The sequence below is a fragment of the Podarcis muralis genome, chromosome 17 (genome assembly GCF_964188315.1).
Source record: "Podarcis muralis chromosome 17, rPodMur119.hap1.1, whole genome shotgun sequence".
NCBI lineage: Eukaryota > Metazoa > Chordata > Lepidosauria > Squamata > Lacertidae > Podarcis > Podarcis muralis.
Genome location: NC_135671.1, coordinates 19,881,613 through 19,903,732, shown reverse-complemented (window position 1 = coordinate 19,903,732; position 22,120 = coordinate 19,881,613). Strand labels below are relative to the sequence as shown.

The 22,120-nt window shown below is 39.3% G+C and overlaps 1 protein-coding gene across 25 annotated transcripts in view; it reads right to left on the bottom strand.

Moving 5' to 3' along the window:
• PTPRD (protein tyrosine phosphatase receptor type D) overlaps positions 1–21,151 on the bottom strand; it is a 1,167,048-nt gene extending 1,145,897 nt beyond the window's left edge. For all 25 annotated transcript variants that reach the window (XM_077921375.1, XM_077921383.1, XM_077921379.1 and 22 more), the window contains exon 1: positions 21,133–21,151. The gene's annotated coding sequence lies outside the window, so the exon portion shown is untranslated. The remainder of the gene's footprint in view (positions 1–21,132) is intronic.
• Positions 21,152–22,120: the final 969 nt, after the last annotated feature.

Sequence of the window (22,120 nt, the reverse complement as noted above, 5' to 3'; positions counted from 1 at the left end):
AAGCTCCAAGCATACTAATTCTGTTTGTGTACCTTTAAGAAGAATAAGTAACTTGGGCCCTTTGTCTGGAAAAGCAGGGTGGTGGTAATAAAGAATGTGGTTTATTATTTATATATATCCCTTGCACATTATGGCAAGTGTGAGGAGGTACTCCTGGAATTGTCCAAACAGATAAGACCCCATTGCATTGGTCTTATCTGTTTGTGGGAATGGGTAAATAGGCATAAATTCCAATAATGTTTAACTTGAGAAACCTATAGAGGTTTGAACTAATGCCTACCAGCTGGATCAATGGGGGCCCAGGATTGCAGCCTGTATACCGTGGCTGTATAATTTTCTCCCACAGCATGTTCAGCTGATCCCATTACTTTTTAGTTTCCACCATGTAGTAAATATACATTTGTTTAAGCAGGGGTGTATTTTTTTATTAGCTTTGGCTTTTATGCTAACACTGATGTTTAATTGTATTCCCCACTGTTTCACCCCCCCTTGTGTTAAAAGACAGGATGCAAGTTTTTCAATTCCATATATGAATATTTTATTTTATTTTTAAAATGTAGTATTCTCTTGTGTATATAACACACACATACATCAACACTGAAAATTCTAACCATGTTTACTCAGAAATCAGCCTTGTTGGTTTCAGTGAAATTGATTTTTAGGTTAGCATTCTTAGAATTATTGCACACAAGCTGTCGGTTAAAATTTGGTACTCCTACATAACATATATTATATTCTATTTTCCTTGTAGGTCAGGGCACTCAAGTACTTGTAATTAACTTAACATGGTTTTTTTTTACATTAATTAAAATATAGTTGCTCAAAAATAATTAAAAGATGAATCACTCAGCATATCAACATCAGATCAAACATAGGAATTAGAGAAACCCATAAGCACTGAAACAATACAGTAGAATTTTTCATCGAGTAACAGAAACCAAACATAAGAAATTCTGGATCTTATTACACTTTCTCCCAACCTTTTGTGGCTGCAGGGGAGGAGAAGGGGAGATACAACTGCATTTCTCCAGAGGACAGTTGCAGAATCACCCTTGGATTATATCTCTGGGGGGAAATATTATGCCAGTTATGCAGGAGAAGAAAATCTGTAAGTTGCCCACCACAAGGCTGGCCCTATGATTAATACTAGGATAACTGAAGGAGGGGGCTGAGAACAATGACAATGTGTTGGAGGACAGAGTTGTGTGTGCCACATGGCTGCCCTAAACCCTCTAAGCTTGTCTGCTGCCCCCAGGTGTGATGGAGGGCACCGTTCCATCACCAATGTTGATCTAATATTCATCTGCCAGTACAGTCGTACATTGGTTGTCGAACGCCTTGCTACGTTTTGACACAGCAAACCCGGAAGTAAGTGTTCCAGTTTGCGAATGTTCTTTGGAACCCGAACGTCTGACGCTGCTTCCACAGGTTCCAATTGAGTGCAGGAAACTCCTGCAGTCAATGGGAAGCTGCGCCTTGGTTTTTGAACGTTTTCGGAAGTCGGGCGGACTTCCGGAATGGATTCCGTTCGAGAAACAAGGTACGAGTGTACTTACATCTTGTATACATGGGATAGAGTGGTCATGGTGCCATCTTATTCTTTGCCTCAGGCAGTAAAATGTCTTGGGATAGCTCTGCCTGGCAAGCAGAAGAACAACTCCCAACTAGGTTTTTGCCAAAGCCTATAGTAGTCAGAACCAACATGAGTCTGACCAAACTACGGGAGGCAGTGGAAGACAGGAGTGACTGGCATGCTTTGGTCCATGGGGTCACAAAGAGTTGGACACAACTAAACAACAACAAGTAGTAGTAGTCAGAAGCCCATTCTGAAATTGCTAAGAAGCCACAAAATATTCATTTCCTGAGTGCCAGTTCCAGGATAACACAGTGGTGAGTACGAGAAATTGTAACTGACTGACTTCGTGTTTGCCCTTAATTGATTCACTAAACATAAGGTAGCAAAAGCAGAATGGATTTGAATTGGAGATTAGATTAGCACATGAGAGCCTTGCTGGTGATGAAGGTGAACAGGATCCAGGAGCTAGTGAACAGAATTTCCAGCTATAGGAACCAGCTTGTGCAAATGAGGCCATTTTACAGCTTCACTCAAAAATTAAAGTTTTATGTTTAGGGCCCTAAGAATACTTAGTTTGACCTTTCTCCCAAAGGTTTTCAGTCTCCTTACCAAGCAAGATAATGTTCATTTCTATTCTAAGAGGATGAAAACATGGAGTAAAAATGATTCATTTTTCAAGAATAAAAGCTATGTTTCCAAATACTTCTATTTACTACACCAGGAAGAGAAGATAAAACATTTCTTCAAAGTATGCTTCAAAGTGGGAGAGAGAAAAATAGTTGGGGTCTTATTAGGGTCATCGTTACTAGAGCTTCTGCGGTTTCTTACTTTTTATAACTGACCTAGATTGTTAAAGTTGCTGATGACATAAAATTGGGACGAATACTGCACACATTGCAGGCAGTAAGTCAAATGTAAATGAATTCTGTTCTACTGTGTAACTAGGCTGACAAGTGGAAACTAAAATTTAATGTTGATAAATATCACATAATAGAAGTAGAATACAAAAACAACTTCAATAACTGCATGAATAGACTTGAATTAAAACAAAAACAAGAAAACCTGTTTGTTTTTAAACTAAGAAGATGGAGAATTTCTACATGAATGTGTTTGAGCAACATTAAAATGGATTTCAGAAACTGGTAGATTTGTGAATTTATTGCATAGCATAGCACCTGAGATTGCTATTTTAGTATAGGGAGTAATCTGCAAAATTCTCCTCCATTCTTAATGACAACTTATTACATCCTTTTTATTCAAACTTTCTTTTGTAGAACAACCAAGGTGATATAACAGATCTGGTACCACACTTTAAATAGTTTAAGCTGCCTTTCCATTAAAACCGGAGCAGCTAAAAAATTTACTCTTTCAAACCACAAAACTCCAATAAAAAGTATAATAAGGTAAACAGCAGCTGTAGTAATAATGAAAGAGACCTCTGGTAAACAAGCACACTATCTTCACTTTTCATTAAAACAAAAGCAGAGAAATGCCTCGGATGGATCTCCCTGAGCAGATAATTTTTCAGGGTGGGTGACACAGCAATGAAAGCCCTGCTCAGTGTTCCAGCAAATAGTTCCAGAAACTTACTCATAGAAGGGGGTGAAGTATTTTGGGGTGAAGCATTTTGCCCTTACCACCCACAGAGAAGAGTAACTTCTCCCAGCTCTCACCTGCGATCTTCCCTTTCTCCTTGGGAGACAGATATTTCCTTGTCTCTCATCCATGATCCTCCATCAACCATCTACCACCCCCATGAGTATACAATCTCTGGACTTTAATAAAGGCCCCAGACATAGGACTCCAAATAAAGTAGAAGAAAATAGAAGGAAAGGGACAATGAGACAGAGAAGAAAAAGAAATATTAGAAAAGGATACAAAAGGAAAAATTCAAATTTTCCATCTGCCAGTTACATAAAAAAGGATTGGTTAAAACATTCAGTCTAGGCTAACATCCATCTCCTCCACTTTCTGTTAAAGAATATTTCCCTTAAATCAAGTCAAGGTGCCTCAGAATCATTCATTTCTTTTCCCCCACAAAAAGTCCAAGATGGGTTCTCTAATTGTTATTATTGAGAAATGTCAACCATATTGCACCTGCTTTTTTTTTGTCCCAGAAGTGTTTTATAAGGAGAAGGTGCAGGTCTTTCCTACCTATTACATGGTGTTTGGACACAATGACAACTCCTCAACTTGCCAGTTCATTCTTACTCCTGTCCAAACCTCCAGGCATAGAAAGCAGAAAAATCGGTTTTCATCAAAGCATTTGAGGAGCACTCCCAGATCACCCTTATCTCCAGAGTGATTAATAATCACCATGTAATTATCTTCTGCCACCAGTAGCTAACAGAGAGAGAGGTGAACTGCTATTCCTCTCCGACCAGTACCTCAGACATCCCAACGTTGCAAGAAGTTTCAGGGGTGCCAGGCCTACACTGGCTCCCAGTACGTTTCTGAACACAGTTCAAAGTGTTGATGCTGACCTTTAAAGCCCTAAACGGCCTCGGCCCAGTAGACATGAAGGAGCATCTCCACCCCCATCATTCAGCCTGGACACTAAGGTCCAGCTCTGAGGCCCTTTTGGCAGTTCCCTCACCGCAAGAAGCGAGGTTACAGGGAACCAGGCAGAGGGCCTTCTCAGTAGTGGCGCCCACCCTGTGGAACACCCTCCCATCAGATATCAAGGAAATAAACAACTATCTGACTTTTAGAAGACATCTGAAGGCAGCCCTGTTTAGGGAAGTGTTTAATGTTTGAAGTTTTATTCTGTTTTAGTGTTCTGTTGGGAGCCGCCCAGAGTGGCTAGGCAAACCCAGCCAGATGGGCGAGGTATAAATAATAAAATGATGATGATGATGATGATGATGACGACGACGACGACGATGCACCTTGGGATGTGTTTTCTTAGAATGAAGGTCAGTGGTGTCTGTGGTGCCTTTGTGATTTGGTTCCATTTACACATATATACACAGGCTGAACATAAGGTGTAAGAGCTCACAGCATTAATACTCCCAAACACATTGAACCCTCATTAGGATTAGAGGGGGAGGCGGTCATAACTTTAGATAAAGTACAGAGAGCAAGTCAAGCCTGATCGCTTTCCAGTCCGGTTCAAGATAAGACTGCCCCCTAGTCTATTGTTCTTTTTCACTAACCAATGACATCATGTATTGCCAGAAAAGATGTCCTGCCCCCTTTTTAGTCCACCTTCTGGAAACATTTCCAGAAGTTAGGATCGATATGATTCTGAGCAAGTTTTCCAGGATTTATACTAAATGAAATATCCTACTTGCTTACTGAATAATTTGCACTTTAAAGGAACAGACGTGATGGAAGATTTCACTGCTATGTTGTCGGGGGGGGGGGGGGGACACCCAGAAAAAAAATGCAAACATTTCAAATGCCCATATGACAGTTTGGTTTAATTATTTAAATTCTGAACTATTTTTTATAATTTTTAATTAGACCATATGTTAACATCAGCATTAAATGTGATCAGCATTCATATGCTATGCCGTTCTTGAGCTGAAATTTTTGGAGAGAGAGATACATTTGCGGAACTGTAAGAATCTGAGGTCAAATAAAACTCTTAATTAACACTTTGCTGTCTATAAATAAAATGCACAGATGTGATGGTATGTGGTGTTGAAGTGAAAACCTTCTAACCTTTAAGCTGCTTATCAACAAATTAATGTTGGAAAGAGTGTTGGCAATAAAAATATACATAGGTTAATGACAAAAATGCTTGCTAAGTTGAGGAAAGTGCTAAACATGTGATTTTTCAAAGGGTATTGCGTTCTCATGACATTATTCTGCCCCTGTTGGTTCTTCATTTCTGCCACCTCTTCTTTAAAATATCTGCCTAATATGTGCCTCAGATTATATTATTGCTGAGAATCATAGCCTTAACTAAAATTTGCCTCCAAGCTGTCCACTTATATGACAAAACTAAAATTCAAAATTTGAACAGCATCATATAAAGTCAGCTGGGGACATGGGCAGGATATGAGCGAACTTGAGCTAGTTAAGGCCAAGCTACAATAAAGTTGGCAATTTCTGTGTCCTGGCATAACACCTGCCAATCTGGTTAAACAACTGCAAAAAGCGGAGTCCTGCCCATCAGTAAGTTAACAACACTGGGGTTGGGGCAAGGGCTCACCAAAAATGTGGCAATGGAGTTGTTAGCTTAGGGTATAGAACCCTGGGGATGAAATTCAATGTTGAGCTATAGCAAATGTCCCATCAGCATGAGCATTGTAGCTTGCCAGGTAGAATGATCCACTCTTCCCTCCCCACACAACATTATGGGGGTTCTTCTGAACCCATCCCCCATCAGCAGGTGCAAGGGGCCACAAGGGGAGGAGGGTGAAAGCCCCATTGCAGAAGTGGAAGTCCTTGTGAAGGGCTTGCACTGATGGGATTAGGTGAATCTCACCTAGGAAGTTCTGTCATTTTGGGCAGGTGCCGAAAGATGCATTTATTCTTGCTTTCGCCAACCCAGAAACAATAGTGCTTACTAAAGATGCTATTAGGCATCCCTAACCTAACATGACTTTACATCTCACCACCTGAGATGTTTTAATTCTAAGAACATCGGGTTCAGTTTGCTTAAACATTGTCCAGGCCAATGTTTATTCTTCAAAACCTTCACTGTAGAAAGGCACACAATTATTCTTGTAACAAGTAGCCTAGCAGTTCTACAAAGTTCCCTAGTGGTCATGTTTGCATCACACAGCCATTCTGTCTAGCACTTTCTACAAGTTCAGATTTCTCATTTGCAACTAAATGCACACTGAAGTTAACTCAGCAGGCAATGGAAGGTATTGGGGAGAAAGGCACACACATTAGAGATTTGGGAGGAAAATAATCCAATTAACACTTAAAGTCCTTTTATCTAATATCAGCCTATGCAGCATTCACACTTGAAATTATGGGAATGGGAAGATATCATACATCAGATACTTATCAGAATGTGTCTAATATTAATGAATTCCCATGACTATTCATGGCTGAATTGTTTTCAAATTTCTAGTTGTAAAGGCACAACATGTTTTGTTACGCAGACTTTAAGCGTGCATCTTAGAAAAATAAGAACAAGAGAAGAGGTGTTAGCAAGAAAACAGGTCACATTTGTTTAAGAAAGCAGTGCAGGTGGCGGGGGGACTAAGGCTACTTTCTCTAATCTACAATAAGAGAGACACCTGCTTACATTGTTGTCATTGAAGCTAAAAACAACTCAGGGGTTGGAATTCCTTTGTTGATGTTAAGACATTATTTTAAACCTTGTTATCTGTCATTTTTCCTATATCAGTTATATTGCCCACTCTTTTTCGTGTTGCAACAGCTGTTTCAAAGCTATGGATGTGCCCAAAATCACCCAAACAAGCTTCATGGGTAGCTGGGAGTTTAAAATCCAAATCTCTACCTCCTAGGCCAGGCATAGGCAAACTCAGCCCTCCAGATTTTTTGGTACTACAACTCCCATGATCCCTAGCTAAGAGGACCAGTGGTCAGGGATGATGGGAATTGTAGTCCCAAAAAACCTCTGGAGGGCCGAGTTTGCCTATGCTTGTCCTAGGCCTTTGCAATATCTAGCAACTCTACATTTCCTAAGTTTACAGTGGCAGTAATCTCATCCAGGCAACCATAACATCCAGGGAGATCCTTCTCTTATGGGAACCATATGTCTCCCTTCCCCACCTAGTTGCAGCCTAAGTGGAAATGCTGACAGGACATAGTCTGACTCCTCCAACTTCAAGCCACCACTTCCCTGGTGTGAAGAAGCCAAAACAGCAGCAACCCATTCCAACTTGATTGTCCCGTGAGTTGCATGAAATTAAATATATGCTGCAGGGTAGTCATCAGTTACACCCTGTTTTCCTCCGGCCTACACAGACAGCACAGCTCACAATTTATGACCGCATTCGCTGCAGGGAAGGTACCGTAAGTTTAACCCCTCCAACAACTTGCTTCTGGATACTGCCAATCCTTTTTTTAATATAGTGAGGAAGGTACAGAAGAATATGCAAACAGCAAACAAACCAACCCATCATCTTTAGCTGCTTAGAACAAATAGCAATGCTTTCCATAGTATCCCTTGTCAAAACAAAAAAAATTCCTTCCAGTAGCACCTTAAAGACCAACTAAGTTAGTTCTTGGTATGAGCTTTCGTGTGCATGCACACTTCTTCAGATACACTGAAACAGAAGTTGCCAGATCCTTCTATATAGTGAGAAGGTGGGGAGGGGTATTACTCAGAGGGGGGTGGGAATGGGTGATTCCCCCCTATGTACGAGGCAGTCAAAATATGTCTCTTTTCTGGGGAGATGCAGTAATGATAAGACAGCAAAAATGAAAAAGAGTAAAAAAATACCGAGAGGACAGAGAAAGCTGGAGACCCTGGATTAGGATCAAGGAAGATTGCTTTTAAAGTATTTACTGATTTTTATGCCAGGTGCACAAAAGTCTATTTACTAGAATACTCTCAGCAACATGTGGCAGCATAAATGATAAAATTATCCACATAAGTCTATGAATGAAAAAGACTAAATTCCCCAAAGCCTTTTGTGGGGAAAGTCCAGCAGAAAGAACGACATACCATGGACGTCTCCAAAATGTGAAATAGTGAATGAAACACAACTTGAGAAAATCAAATAACAGGATTAGAAAGAGGCACGTGCAAAGCCTGCTACAGCAACAGTGAGTCCAGCTGATGAGCACTGATATACAGATTTCTGCCTATCATACAATCTGCTAAACCAGAATTTAGGACACTAAAGACACAGAGGGTGCTTCTGCTCACGTCAGTCACTCACTTCTATAGCTGCCACTTCAGGAAGTTTCAGGTCATTTGCAGTAGCTACAGTGACAAAGTGCAGACAGGGAAATAGTATGGAAGTTCATAAAACATCCATTTTGTTAGCTAAGTAACACAGAAACCTGTTTTAAACTGAGTTATACCATTGACACATCTAGCTCAGAATTACCTACACTTCCTAGCAGCAGTTCTCCAAAGTTTAGTTGACATTTTGGGGTAAGACGGCTCTAAAGTCTTATTTTTCAAATGATGGACTGACTGGGATTGATTATCAGTTAAACATCTGGCCAGTTCAGATGACAACTTTGAGCTGGGTTAAGAACACTGACAACGTAAAGAAGAAAAGCCACTTGATCCAGGGAGAGTTACACATATATATTGGCCTGTTCCAACCTCATTTCCATAATGGTGACCGCTCCTGGAAAAAACAGCATTTTGGTTCCTGAAATTCATTCCAATTGTACAGATAAAATATAGCTGATGGAATTCTACAGGATGTGGCATTAGTGTGTGAAAACAGTCCAGATCGAATGATCCCCAGTTGGTGGAGATGTCGGGCAGAATACACCTGGCACCTGGCTAATTTTGAGCATTGTTAAGGATTACCCTATGGCATACATCAAATTCTTTCTCCCTGAAAACCATAGCTCTAACCCAGCGGGAAATCCAGCCAGAGATCTATCACTATTCCACCTTGTTTGACACATAACTACTCCAAAACATGGTATCAGGATGCTTGGAGCAGGCTTCTCCAACATCGTGATCAGAGCTGTGCATGACAGTCACTCTTTAGAAAAACAGTGCAGACACAGCAAGAAAAAAGTGAGAATGGTTGAGAGTGTAGGATTAGTTCTCCCATGCCCTGTTCTTCTCAGACTATCCATGCCATTCTGATTTGAAGCAAGTGAAGGAAAGCTCCAATTTGATCCTATTTCTTTCAAATAGCTTTACAGCTTTTGCCAGAGTAATTGCTACAGAAATGTAGTTATAGAAAGGAGGAGAAGAGAAAAAATGTGTTGCTTGCAAATATTGTGCCTAATTTTGATTCATTTTGATTCATTAAATGCTGTTACAAGCACACAAAGCTTATAAAGCACACAGGTGTTCTACATTTTTATTAACACAAGGACCCACAAATATATATATATATTTACTGAATCGCACCCACCTGGCACTTCTCAAGTCCTTTGGTCCTTGTGTTTCATTATACCAATCATGCAATTATAGCTCTCTGACTTCTCATCCACAGTGTGGTGGAAAATCATCTGAGCATGACTTTTTGTGATAAAGTTGTTTGCAAGCACTGAGGCCACCTAGCTCAGTAGATATAAATGTCACTCAAAGTTCCCTATGCAGATATCAGATATGATACAGACATATCAATGCAGGCACTTTTTCTTTGGGCATCTTCAGATATTATTGAATTTCTCTGACCCTTATGCTGAATAAATGTCATCTAACATAATTTTGGTTTTCGCTTGTATGTTTGTTTATGTTTCATATTTGGAAAACAATGCATTTCCTTTTTTTAATTTTTTTTATTGTTACAATAATTCAACATTAATACACATACAAACATACATTTCATACAACATACCTACATACCTACAACATACCTACACTCAATCCCACAGATAATTCTCATCACCAGGGATGCCAGATGATTTCATCAGATGAAACAGGGAAAGCACACTGCAACAAGCCCTTATGGCTGGAGGTTCAATTTTCAAGAGCATAAGTAAACATGTGAAGGGGAGGGAAGGAGGTGCCAAGCTCTGTGCCCTCAAGTGCATCACCACTGTACTGTTCACAGACCTCTAAGAATTTGAAGGCAAAGATCAGAAATGGGAAACCTCCTCTACTCATGGAAGCTCATGCCACAGACATCTGCCCTCCTACTTACAGAGGGTTGGGAAACAGTACAAAGGTGATATACTGAAAGGAGCAGAGTTTAGCAGCACATCATGCATCCACTTCCCCTGGCATGTTTGCTCACACTCTTGCAAACTGGATGCCTAAATAAAGCTTACCTCTGAAGTAAATCACTACCTCTAAATGGATGGAGAAAGTTCACTTATAATTACAAAGAAATGACACAGTTTGTCTTGCACCTTATTCTATACAGTACTCCGTACTTAAAGCAGGACTATCATCCTAAAATAAAATATAAGTAGTGTGTGAATCAATAGGCTGGCCTCAGGGTGGAAACTTTAGAAATCTTTAGATGTTGTAGGCCCAATGGCCAGCATATCGATACTTGCAGAAACAACACACACTTAACTAGGTGTTCATTTTCACTGAATCCTGATTGGATTTCACCATTTGCCTTCTGTTATTTTAAAAGAAATTCATACAGAATGAGCTCTCCATCACAAAACTTCACATTGCATATTTGTATTTATTAGGACTGTGCCATATCTTATTCAGTTTAATTGTTAGATTTAAAATAGTGATTCTAATAAGTTATGTATCTTTAATAAGCTTCATAACTAATTATATATCTAATAAGTTATCTATATCTACGTATATGTATGTATATATATATATATAGAGAGAGAGAGAGAGATGATAGATATAGAGATAGATAGATATATGCATCTTAGCTATATAAATATTTACATCTTTAGAATACTGTTCGACAACTTTTTTTGGTCTTGATATAGTTGCATAAGCCCTAGTTTTCCCCTGACAGCAGCCTCTTTCTTCTTAAGCAAGGCATATTTTTACTGTTGTAAACCACTTTGATACATTTTGGTGATATAGCAGTATATAAATATTTGTATAAATAAAATAAATGATAGGGATGCCTATCAGGGGATGACTGCAATATGCTATATAATCTGTTAGATTTGCCTTTGCAATGACATCACTAAGTGCCATGGACAGCTATTGTAGGTATAAGCGAAAACAATATAAATGAAAAGGTAACGTATTCTCACAAGAAAGACTGAAAAAATCACCTTTGACATAAGTCTCAATATGATTCACATTCATGTAGGAAAAACCAAAAATGGTTTTTAAAACAATACAAACACACACCCAATGCTTATACCTAAACCATTTCCCCTCATATAGCTGGGAAACTCAATATGCAACATTTCAATGTTAAAGCTTGTGACTATTAACTTAAGGACTATTCCACTTAAGGAGCTATCCTTTTGGTCCTTTCAAATTTACTTCCTAATTTTCAAAATATCAACATAGCATAAAAGTTGGCGGGAAGGTCAAGGATTTCCAGAATGTCTATGCTCCTTCATGGCACTTCAGATTCTATGGGTAATTTATTTAGCTCTCACATAAATGAGCATCATTTGTATAGTCTGAAGATTTGCATCCCTTGTTTTTGAAGGCAGATGAAAGCTGCTCTTCACATTCATTCTCTAGCTTTTGTAGACAAGAACCATTACTGGAACAGAACCCTATTCTTCTTTGTAAAGCTGAAACAAAAATTACAGGACAGGAAATGAAGGAGCGGTAAGTGAGGCAAAAAAGTGGGAACTGAGATTTTGGTTGGCACTTGCTCACTCCCTTCGCCGCCACATTTTACATTCATGCTGCAAATGTCTGGTAGGAAACTTGGCATACTCATCATAACAAGCCAACACTGAGGTTCAAGATTAGGTTGGGCTTTAAAGGAAAAGTACTAGGGGGCCTTGCTACCTGAAGATTTGGTGAGGGCAACCAACTGCTATAGCTTCAAAAGACCATTTGACAAATTCCTGAAGGATAAAGCTGTAAGTAGCTACTAGTAATAATGGATATGGAGTATGCCCCGACTACCAGTTCCTGGGTATCACACGCGGTCGAGTGCCATTGTACACATGTTCTTCTTGTGGGTTACCCATAGGTATCTGGTGGGCCATTGTGAGAACAAAATGCTGGACTAGCTTGACCTTTGTGAGCTTGACCTTTCATCTGATCTAGTTGGCTTTCCTTATGTATTATCAGGCTTCCCTCCCAGCAGTTAATCAATATTTGTTGGATATCATTCTCTGAGTAGATAATCAATGAGTAGGGCAACTATAATACCTAGGGAATCTTTCGGTAGCAATGTTTGGTTATATTAGACAACCTAAAAAAAATTAAGTCCACACTTCGAGAGCATCAAACTTTGGTATACACTTTTCTCTTAAATAAGAACTGTTAATCTCTAAATAAATTAACTGTCACTGCCCTCCAATGAAAATTCTTGAAACTATTGAAGTAGAATTATTTGAACTCTATGGAAATAAATTTGAAATGAATAAATGCAAATGAGTTTATTTTTTTCAAAAGAGATTCAGTAAGCAAATAGGTTTGCCATGAAAAGCCATGTCATAATGGTGTGAAAAGTTTCTTACCAAAATATACAATCATTAAAAAGTGAAGCTCTAGCATAGCTAATTTGGATAATGACATGAGAAGTTCTTCCTTTCACTGACAACCCAACAGCACAGATTTTTTTTAATGAATGACAAGACAGTATTTGCTACAGTATACACTATTATCACTTGTAGTTAAAGTAAAAATTTATTTTAACAATTTCTTGGGTGGGTGATATGAAAACCATGAAAAACTATGGAGCAGGGGATTCTGGAGGGGGCTGCCACTTAACCTTTTTCAAGGTAAGCAAAGGCTTTCCCATTTTACTTGCTTTGTTAACATAAAAAAGAAAACTGCACACTATTGATAGTGGGTGCAATACTGTTTTCACAGCTTCCCACCCCCTACACTCCCTTGAATGACTTGCCAGTGATACTACAGTACATCATTTCCCATCACTTGCAAGGCATTCTGGGAAGTGGCATGAGGCTCTTCCACAGCTTCCCACTAGCTGCACTTCCTAGTGACTCAGTAAGGAAAGTGGCAATTCCCTCCCAAAAATATTCAGAGCAATTCCCCCTGCCCATACCAGAAAATAACTGTAATTATTTTTACCATGGAAACAGATGACAAAGATGTAGTATATGTTACTCAAACCATCAGATGGAGTATATTTACACCATGCCTGCTATACAACCCAAAGCTAGATACAACTGAAAGTTCTCAGTAGGCAAGACTTCCTATAATACACCCCAACTATAGCCAGTATTGTTGTAGGGTGCAAACAGATTAGTTCATACATTCGATGGGAACTTGGTTTCTGATCACTGCTAGGAATTTATCCACATTAGATCTCAGTAATCCCAAAAGATATGTTTATTCATCATTTTGAACCTAATAATCCTAGATTCCTAACACAAAGACAGTGCTATACAGGAACAAAGATGTGTAAAACGTGCAGTTGGAAGTCTCCAAATCAACCATCTAAACAGCAATAAATTCATTATGTTTGGGAGACAATCATTATATAAAATTTACTCAGAAAATAAAGCAAGCCAGGAATCCTCATGTGTGTGTGTCTGTGGTTTATGGCACCATGGTTCCCATTTAATTCATGTGCAGAAGCACTTCACATTTCTGATAAAATTTCAGTGGAATGCAGTTAGCTATATTTTCTTCTGACAATGATGCATACGTGTGATATATATATATAGTCATTGACTCACTTGTCTCATAAGTGATTCTAATTAGAATTAATTAGTTTATTTATTCCTTTAATTGTATTATTATAGTTGTGTGTGTGTGTTCTGCTTCCTGCATTTTTATTTCAAAATAAAATTACATGCAGAAAATGTGTGTGCCTGTCCTCTTATCCAGGAATTGATTGTACTAATATAGCATATTGATATTGTGATAGCTCTTTTTTTGCCAAAGACAGGCAGAATTATAATTATTAAACTTAAAATAAAAACATACAGTCATAAAGAATTGTAACTTCCAATTCTGTGTCGCATCGTGTCCTGTATCCAATGTGAACAATCCCACCCTGATTTTTATATGAAAGTGGAGTTAACTACCCTGTTCCCATCTCTTGTAGCTGAAGTCACCAACACATTTTAACCATAAGTGCAATTCAAGGAGAATGTCTTAAGTTCCCTGGACAAAGCATATGAAGTGCTGAATAAGACTACCAACATTAGTTAGCAGGAGTTTGACAAATAGCTATGAGTCACAGAAACACTTATTAAAAGAGGCTTGTCCAGCTGAGTGTTTGGAGTTGGGGGGGGGGGGGACAGGACCAGAAGGGAGATAAATCTTGCCTAGGCAAAATAAAGTTCCCTTGTGTATCTTCACTTTCAGCAGTCCTGCAATGCTTCACCTAGATTATGTGACCCCCTCAGGATCACCAATATTTATTCTGTTCACCAAGTTTGAAATAGCTGTTATCCTACCCTGGCTTTCAGTTGCCGTTAATGAATGCCCATATATTAACAAGCCTATCATCTGGACTCCAGCACTGGCAAGGTGTATTCTCTGTTGAAGAGGACGCTTAATGCAACATGTTATTTTCCATGAAAATACAGTATTTGATAGTGGGTTGTGGAGAAAAGGAAACATCAAGCACAATATTTGAGGGAAATATGGCTCTGTCATCCTGCATTTAAAAAAAGAAAGAAAAATCACTTTCCACATGAGAAAAAAAAGAAAGAAAAATCATTTTCCACATTTGGAGATTATCAAAGGAGAGAGCATATGTTGAGCGAAATTCCTATGGGCGGGGTTCAATATTTTATATGTATTTACCTTAATTTTGAGATGGTCAAGGGGGGTGATTATGAGTGTCCACACTCTTTCCTTCTACAAATAATCTCACCAGTGGTCTGAACTCTACAGCTTTCCTGGAGGCCCATGTGTAATCAAAGCCCAGAGGAAGGTGTCATGAGGTAGCTCCTTCCATGGAGCTTTCTGAGATCAGGAAAATGCACCGCCAGGGAGGTTGCAGAGTGCTGGATAAACATTGACGGGTAAGAAAAACACATGTAATATATAAACTCCTGTAGGCCATAACTGCTGCTGATACAATATATATTTCTCTTTATGGCCAACGATCCAGACAAAGGATGGTACCCTATCCATTATTTGGTGTTTGTTAAAATGGTGGTGGTCTTAGCAATATATCCTTTGACAAAATTTTGTTGCTGTTCTCAGACACCATTCTCTAAATGTTTGTTGTTTGTTTTATTTTTTGTTTTTCTGTAATTGTTGCATATGTTTTAATTAATTTAAAGTAATGAAAAAAAGAAAAGGACATGTAAAAAAAGAAAAAGACATCTGAAGGCAGCCCTGTTTAGGGAAGCTTTTAATGTTTAAGGTTAGGTTATTGTATTTTAATGTTCTGTTGGAGGCCACCCAGAATGGCTGGGGAAACCCAGCCTGATGGAAGGGGTATAAATATATTATATTATTATTATTATTATTATTATTATTATTATTATTATTATTACTACTACTACTACTACTACTACTACCACTATCCTTGGCCATCTCACAACAGTACTGTAAGCTCAGGTCTCTACACCAACGGATGTTCTAAATAAATACTCAACTGCCCTGAGAAGGGGTGCTGGTGGGCGGAAGCCTCTTTCTCAGAGAAGGAACACAACTGAGAAACTGGAGGACATCTATCAGTACAGCAGTCAAGGTACCTGGCATAAGCACAGGTGCTTATGTCCTCTCTCAAAGCAGGCATGATCAATTGCTTCTCAGGTTGCTTTCCAGGGCTTAGTAAAAAACTTGGGCACAACAAGCTAAAAGCCCCCCACCCTTTGTTTAATTATATCTCATTCAGGAAGAACCGAAACTCTGGTCATTAGTTTTTAAACCAAATCTATGGCTATCTATACATCTTTACTTGGATTGAAGCCCCACTGTGCCCAATAAGATTCCATACCAAATAGGTATGTGTATGTATTTCAGCCTTATTCTGCCTTAAGTCTTGAATTCCAGTTTGCACAATAAATATCCTGCTCTCATTCATGTTTCACACAAGGGAAAGAGCAACCTGGAAGGGGGAAAAAAAAAAAACAACAAAGGCCAAATTTGCAACTCTGTGTCTTACCTAAAGCATGTTGCATAGTGTTTGCATGCCTTACGTTACAGAGTTTCAGTATACAGCAAGTCATTTTTCAATGTGATACTTGGAGATGGCTCCAAATCCCGAATTGCATTTTACATTCTGATGCCATCAGCTCCATTTAAAATCCAGGTATTACGCGTCTAGTTAAGGATGTTTGAAGTACAACGTGCTCCATGTGACTGCATTCTTTACTGTAAAACTTTTCAATATATTATCACTCTACAAAGTAATTGAATTAATAAAGAGGTCATATCGCTGTCATGGTAGATATTTCAGTTAATGAAGTGTCATTAGAATCATTTTACCTATGCAATTTAGATTTGCTCAAATATATCATCTCTACATACCAAACCCATATGAAGATTACAGTACATAGCTCCCCAGTCCAAAGTTGTCCAAATTGCCACCTACATAAAAATTATGCTCTGTGAACACTTGATCCATGACTCCTGATATATAGAAACTAACCTTATTGTCACTTACAGTCCTAGAGATTAAGGGATGGGGCCCATAAAACATATCTATTAATCATGAATAGGATGTCACACTGCTCATTGCTAGCAGGCATTCTACACAGCTTCATTACAACAAATTAGTTATCAATTTTGAGCATTGTTCACACTGTGCTTTGATTTTTTGTATCATTTATTTTGACTGAATTATTTGCAGCTTTTATCACGAATACTTGCCACAAGACATCAAACTTATTTAATAGCAGCTGCAATTTGTGGAATTGCACTTCCAGTTAACAGTGGCCGACAACTGAAAAATTCACTGCAATTTGATAAATGATAGCATTAATAGAAGTGGTTCTTTAAATTTTTAATAGGCCAATTGCTTAACTTAACTAGGGCCAAATGCTCAGCTGAACTTCAATTGATACATCTTAGGATAAACTGGAGAACCCAGTTTCATCCACAACACAGTAGTTTGCCGGTTAAAACATGTTGACTTGGTAATGTATCTAAAAATATTAGCGTTGCACTTTATAGTGTTGTCTCAGGTCACCATATACAAATACACTATATAATACATATACTGTTATGGTATCAAAGCCACTATTACTACAAAACTCATTAAAAAGTACCTCATATACCAAGGCTGCAATCCTATGCATGCTTGCTTGAGAATCAGTCCCATTGAACTGACAATGATCTTTTAGTAGATATATAAGATTAAGCTGCACAAGTCCTGTTCTTAGAATTTCAAAAATAATTATTATATTGTGCTAATCCAAAACTTTATTATTGAGATACCCATTGTGAACAAGACTCTCCTTTATCTTCTTGATTGTGGGTGTGCTCACTTTATATAGAAAAACACCCTGAAATTTACATTACAAAGCCAGAAAGGTTTAGAGCCTTGCCAAATGATGCAATTATTCCTTCAGTTTAATTTTGCCTAAAACAAACAGTTCTTCGTCAACTTCAACAAAGATCCTACCAGAAAACTATTAAAATTGAATCTCGTGCTGATTGAAAGAAAACCAGGAAAACTTTCAAAAACAAAAAAAATGCATTTTATGATTTAATTTAAAAAGAAAAAGAAAAAGCATCTGTTTGTTGGGAGGGAGACAAATGTAAAATGGATTGAAAGACCTCTAAAGTATGTGAATTATCTACTAGTTCTTGGAGGTAAAAAAATTATCAGTTTAAGTACTTTACAAAATTTGTCACTCCAACAATAACTATTGGGGTAGGTTGGGGGTGCAGCAGATTGCTGGAATGAACTCAGTGAAACATTGTTAACCGGCTCCAACAGCTGATACTCTTAACATCTCTGTTTATGCTCCGTTTTCATGGAGTTGATTTGACAAATTAAATTCTTTTGCTCCAAAAAGAAAAAGAATCCTCACGGCTTATCCTAAACAGATTAGTCGATTTTCATGACACATACTAAACATAAATGCAATGCCCATGGACGACAAACGATAAGAATCTAACTTACTGAATACTTTCAATAATTTTCAAGAGTACTCCTGAAACTGGCAGAATGCTTTGTGTTCGAGTCATTAGTAGTTATGTTAGGATGTTTGCTTGTTTTTAACTTGGGAAGAAAGTTATTGAAAGGTACACCTAGTTATAAGAAATATCTAGACGTTCTGTGTTTAACAACATGTTTCATATGCCATTTTTACATGAGCATCATGCTTGCTTGCTTTTTGCTTATTCAGAACACCCACAGGTTACACAAAATGAATTGGTGGGTCATCGCTGTACCTTATTATTCTTACGAATTAGGCCAAACTTATTGAATTCAGGATTCTCTTTTATTTAACAGAATAAATGAGTGCTACTAACACAACAACAGTAAGTACAGAATACTATTTTTTCTCCACTAACTGCAACTGTAAGCAAGAACTGGTAGACAGTACTTTATTAGAAGTCCTATAGTAAGCACACGTTAGAGAAATTAATCATTCATTCCCTGTAGACTGCTTATGTATTTCATCAGGCCATTATCTGATCTGAATAACAAGAACAATTGCATAATGAAATGCATTACTGCTGACACCAGCAACTTTATTCTATCCTCTTCAAAAATGCAAGTACCTTCACAGCACAAAAGGGGAAGAGGGTTTTACCCCCATAATTCCTCTGTGCCCTAATGCACTGGCCCACAACAGTTTCTTGTTCACCTGTATTTTATATTATCAAAATGCAATTGCATGATATTAAACACGATATGCACAAGTATACATTTCAGGAAAATTCTATCAAGTCATTCCAGCGATATAAATATAATTTTCAAAGACAGGGTTCAGCATTCCCATCAAATGTGTGCTCATTCAAAAAACATGCCCCCAAAAAGAAAGAAAAAGTTTCCAGAAAATACTTCAAAAAAAATGATAATGCATCCTAGTCTCAAACAACAATAGTCAGCACTGCTGTGCTAAACAATATTCTGCAAAACTAGCAAACAAATCCCTTGGCTTGGCTGAATACATTAATGTGTTGCGAACCACTTTTATTAATAAGCCAACCGAACCTGACCATCTTGTGTAGTCTCAATACAATTCCTGACAAGACACTTATTTTTTGCAAGAAAAGCTCTCTTACATTCAGTTGTTTCATGTTTCAGAGACCATTAAATAACCTTTAAATGGCCACAAATGCTGCTGTTTAAAACTATTCTAATCCAGCTACCATGAAGCCAACATGAATTCATTCTTCCTAGAACTAGCAGTCTATGCTCTCCTAGTACTCCCATCATTATGTTTATGGTAACTGTAAGCAATTCTGACTTCACTGTACATGCCAAGCAATACTTTGTGCTAGTATTAATATCTTAAGCCAGTTTTGCTTAATTGGCCTTAGCACAGTGCATATTACAAATCTGATTAGAAGTGCTAGTGAGAAAATCAGTTTTGCAAGAAATAAAACTTTCATGTTTCAGTACAGCCATTGGCAGTAGTATAAGGAGGAAACTTTCAAAATCAACCATTAATGGTCACACTTGAACTTGGGAGCAATGCATGTTCAATATAGTTTGTCTAGGGTATTGGAACTCTGAAAATAGTGAATCTTCAATACCTTGGGAATATTAAAACAATGAAAGCATTACTCATATTAAATAATTTTTGCTGCCACATCATCTTTCATGATACAGGTAGTTTCTATTTTGGAAGAAAAAAAGAGTTTAATTCATGACTGTAGATATTGCGATCCGCAGCATGTACCAATTTTTTTTGCCTAGGAGCACAAAATTATTCTAATCAAAATCCATTTGGCAATAACAAACAATGCTGAGATGTTATTGATTCAACCTAGTACATTCAGAACTGACTCAACTCTATTTCCACTGACAAAGGTTTTATTAAATATTTGAAAACATAGTCTCTCTCTCTCTCTGTATATGTGTTTGTGTGTACACACTCTTTTTTTTTTAATTGGCTATGTTCACTGCTCATTATTTTGTCCAGTTGCAATAAGTTAATCCTCAGATCCCCTTCAGGTGGTCAACAAAACCTAAACGAAACCAGCTACAATCCGTCTGTCTGACCCTAGTGGAATAAGGCTCTTAAAACTTTTTTTTTATATGCAGAGATGTTTCTTAGGCTCCAAGATGGTACCCCTTGTGTCAGGCAAAGCTTTTACTTCCTTGTCATTAACTAACCTCAATCACACAGCCTCCATGGCCTTGTCGAAATTCATTCTCCCACAGGACACACAGATTCTCAGCACAAAATAACACCGCATCTGGAGCCTAAGTTGTGTCCTGCGTGTGCCACTTTCAAACCAAAACACTGTTTTGATGTAGGCAATGCTTAACATTTGAGAATCTGTCTCAAAAGGCAAGGGTAGCCAAGAATGGGGCTAAGGTAAAGACAAACTGTATCCAAGCAAGTAAACCACAAGACTATATTGCTACCATGTATTGGTACTTGAAGACTTAACTGACACCTAGTGCTACCTTTCCATTTAAAATCCTCTAGGTGTCTACGGAAGAACATCTCTTTGTTGGAAAACGGGGGGGGGGGGGTGGTTCAGATGAATGTTCCTATATGTCCTAACTCGGGACTTAACATCTCCAGCAAAAGCAACAGCATTGCTCCTGTAACTCTTCTGACATTTGAGCTTCACGATATAGAAAAAGGAGGAATAAAAAAAGATCAATGCACTCTTTCCACCCCCACCCCCCCACCCCATGCACACTACCAATGGTCGCCGCCGCCGCCGCCCCTAAGTTACATGACTCGCGATGTTGTATGTACAGCATCGCATCTGCTTACGGGGCAGACGGGATGAAAGAGACAAAACACAAAAATAAAGAGTCTAGGAGGAAAGAAAACCGACTTACTAAATGCAGCCAGCTCGGAAAATCTTAAGGAGTCTTTCCTTTCCGCTCCTGCCGGTCACCTTACGAGCAGTGCTCCTATTCCACAAAGGCCACGAATGAACTGCAAAGACAACCACATGTCACACGCCCAGCAGGTTTGTTTTGGTGCCGAGAGAAGATTGCGGGTGCGAGGAGGGCTGGGTGCGGGGGAGGGAGGGGGAGAAGAGCGCGAGAGGCGGGAGGAGGGGCGAGAGGCGGGCGGGCGGGCGCTTCAAGTGCTCTCCTTCCCCCCTCCCTCTCTCCTCGCAATCGCCAAGCGGGTGCCGTTCTCCCACCCCTCAATAAATAACTCAGGAGAGGGTCTTTCGCTCTCTCGCGCGCGCACCGTGCCCAATTCGCCGCTCTGCCAGGGCGCGAAGAAGAAGACGGTACCTGCAACTCTCCCCTCGCGCTGAGGCTGCCAGAGAAGAGGAGGAGTGTGGTGGCGAGGAGAAAGATTTCTCTTTTTTTTAAAAGAAAGAAAGAAGGGGGCAAAATAAATAAATAAAAGGCGAGGGACGGCGAGAGGAGGAGTGTGTGTTTGTGTGTGTGTGCGCGCGAGCGCAGGCTGGGAAGTCAAGGAGCTCCTTGGCAGAAGCGGAGCAAACGGATAGCGGGGAGTCGACGCCGGTGCTGTGGAAGAGCAGCTCTCCGAAGAAACCCACGCAGGGCGCGGGGAGAGAGAGGCAACCGGCGCGCTCCTCCCGCCGGCGAGAGGGAAAGGAGGCGGCGGCGGCGGGGCGGCAGCAGCAACGCTCACACAAAAAGCGTCCCCTTCCTTGCACGCGCAAACACGAGCTCCTCTCTCTTTCCCTCGCTCGGGCACATCCCCACCGCCGCCGCTACTACTACCAGCAGCAGCAGCAGCAGCAGCAGCAGCAGCTGAAGCCGCTCTCCTCACACTCACCTGCATTTCCTTAACGAGCCACTTGATGGCTGGCAGTGGCTCGAGGCGAGGCGCTTTCTTGCT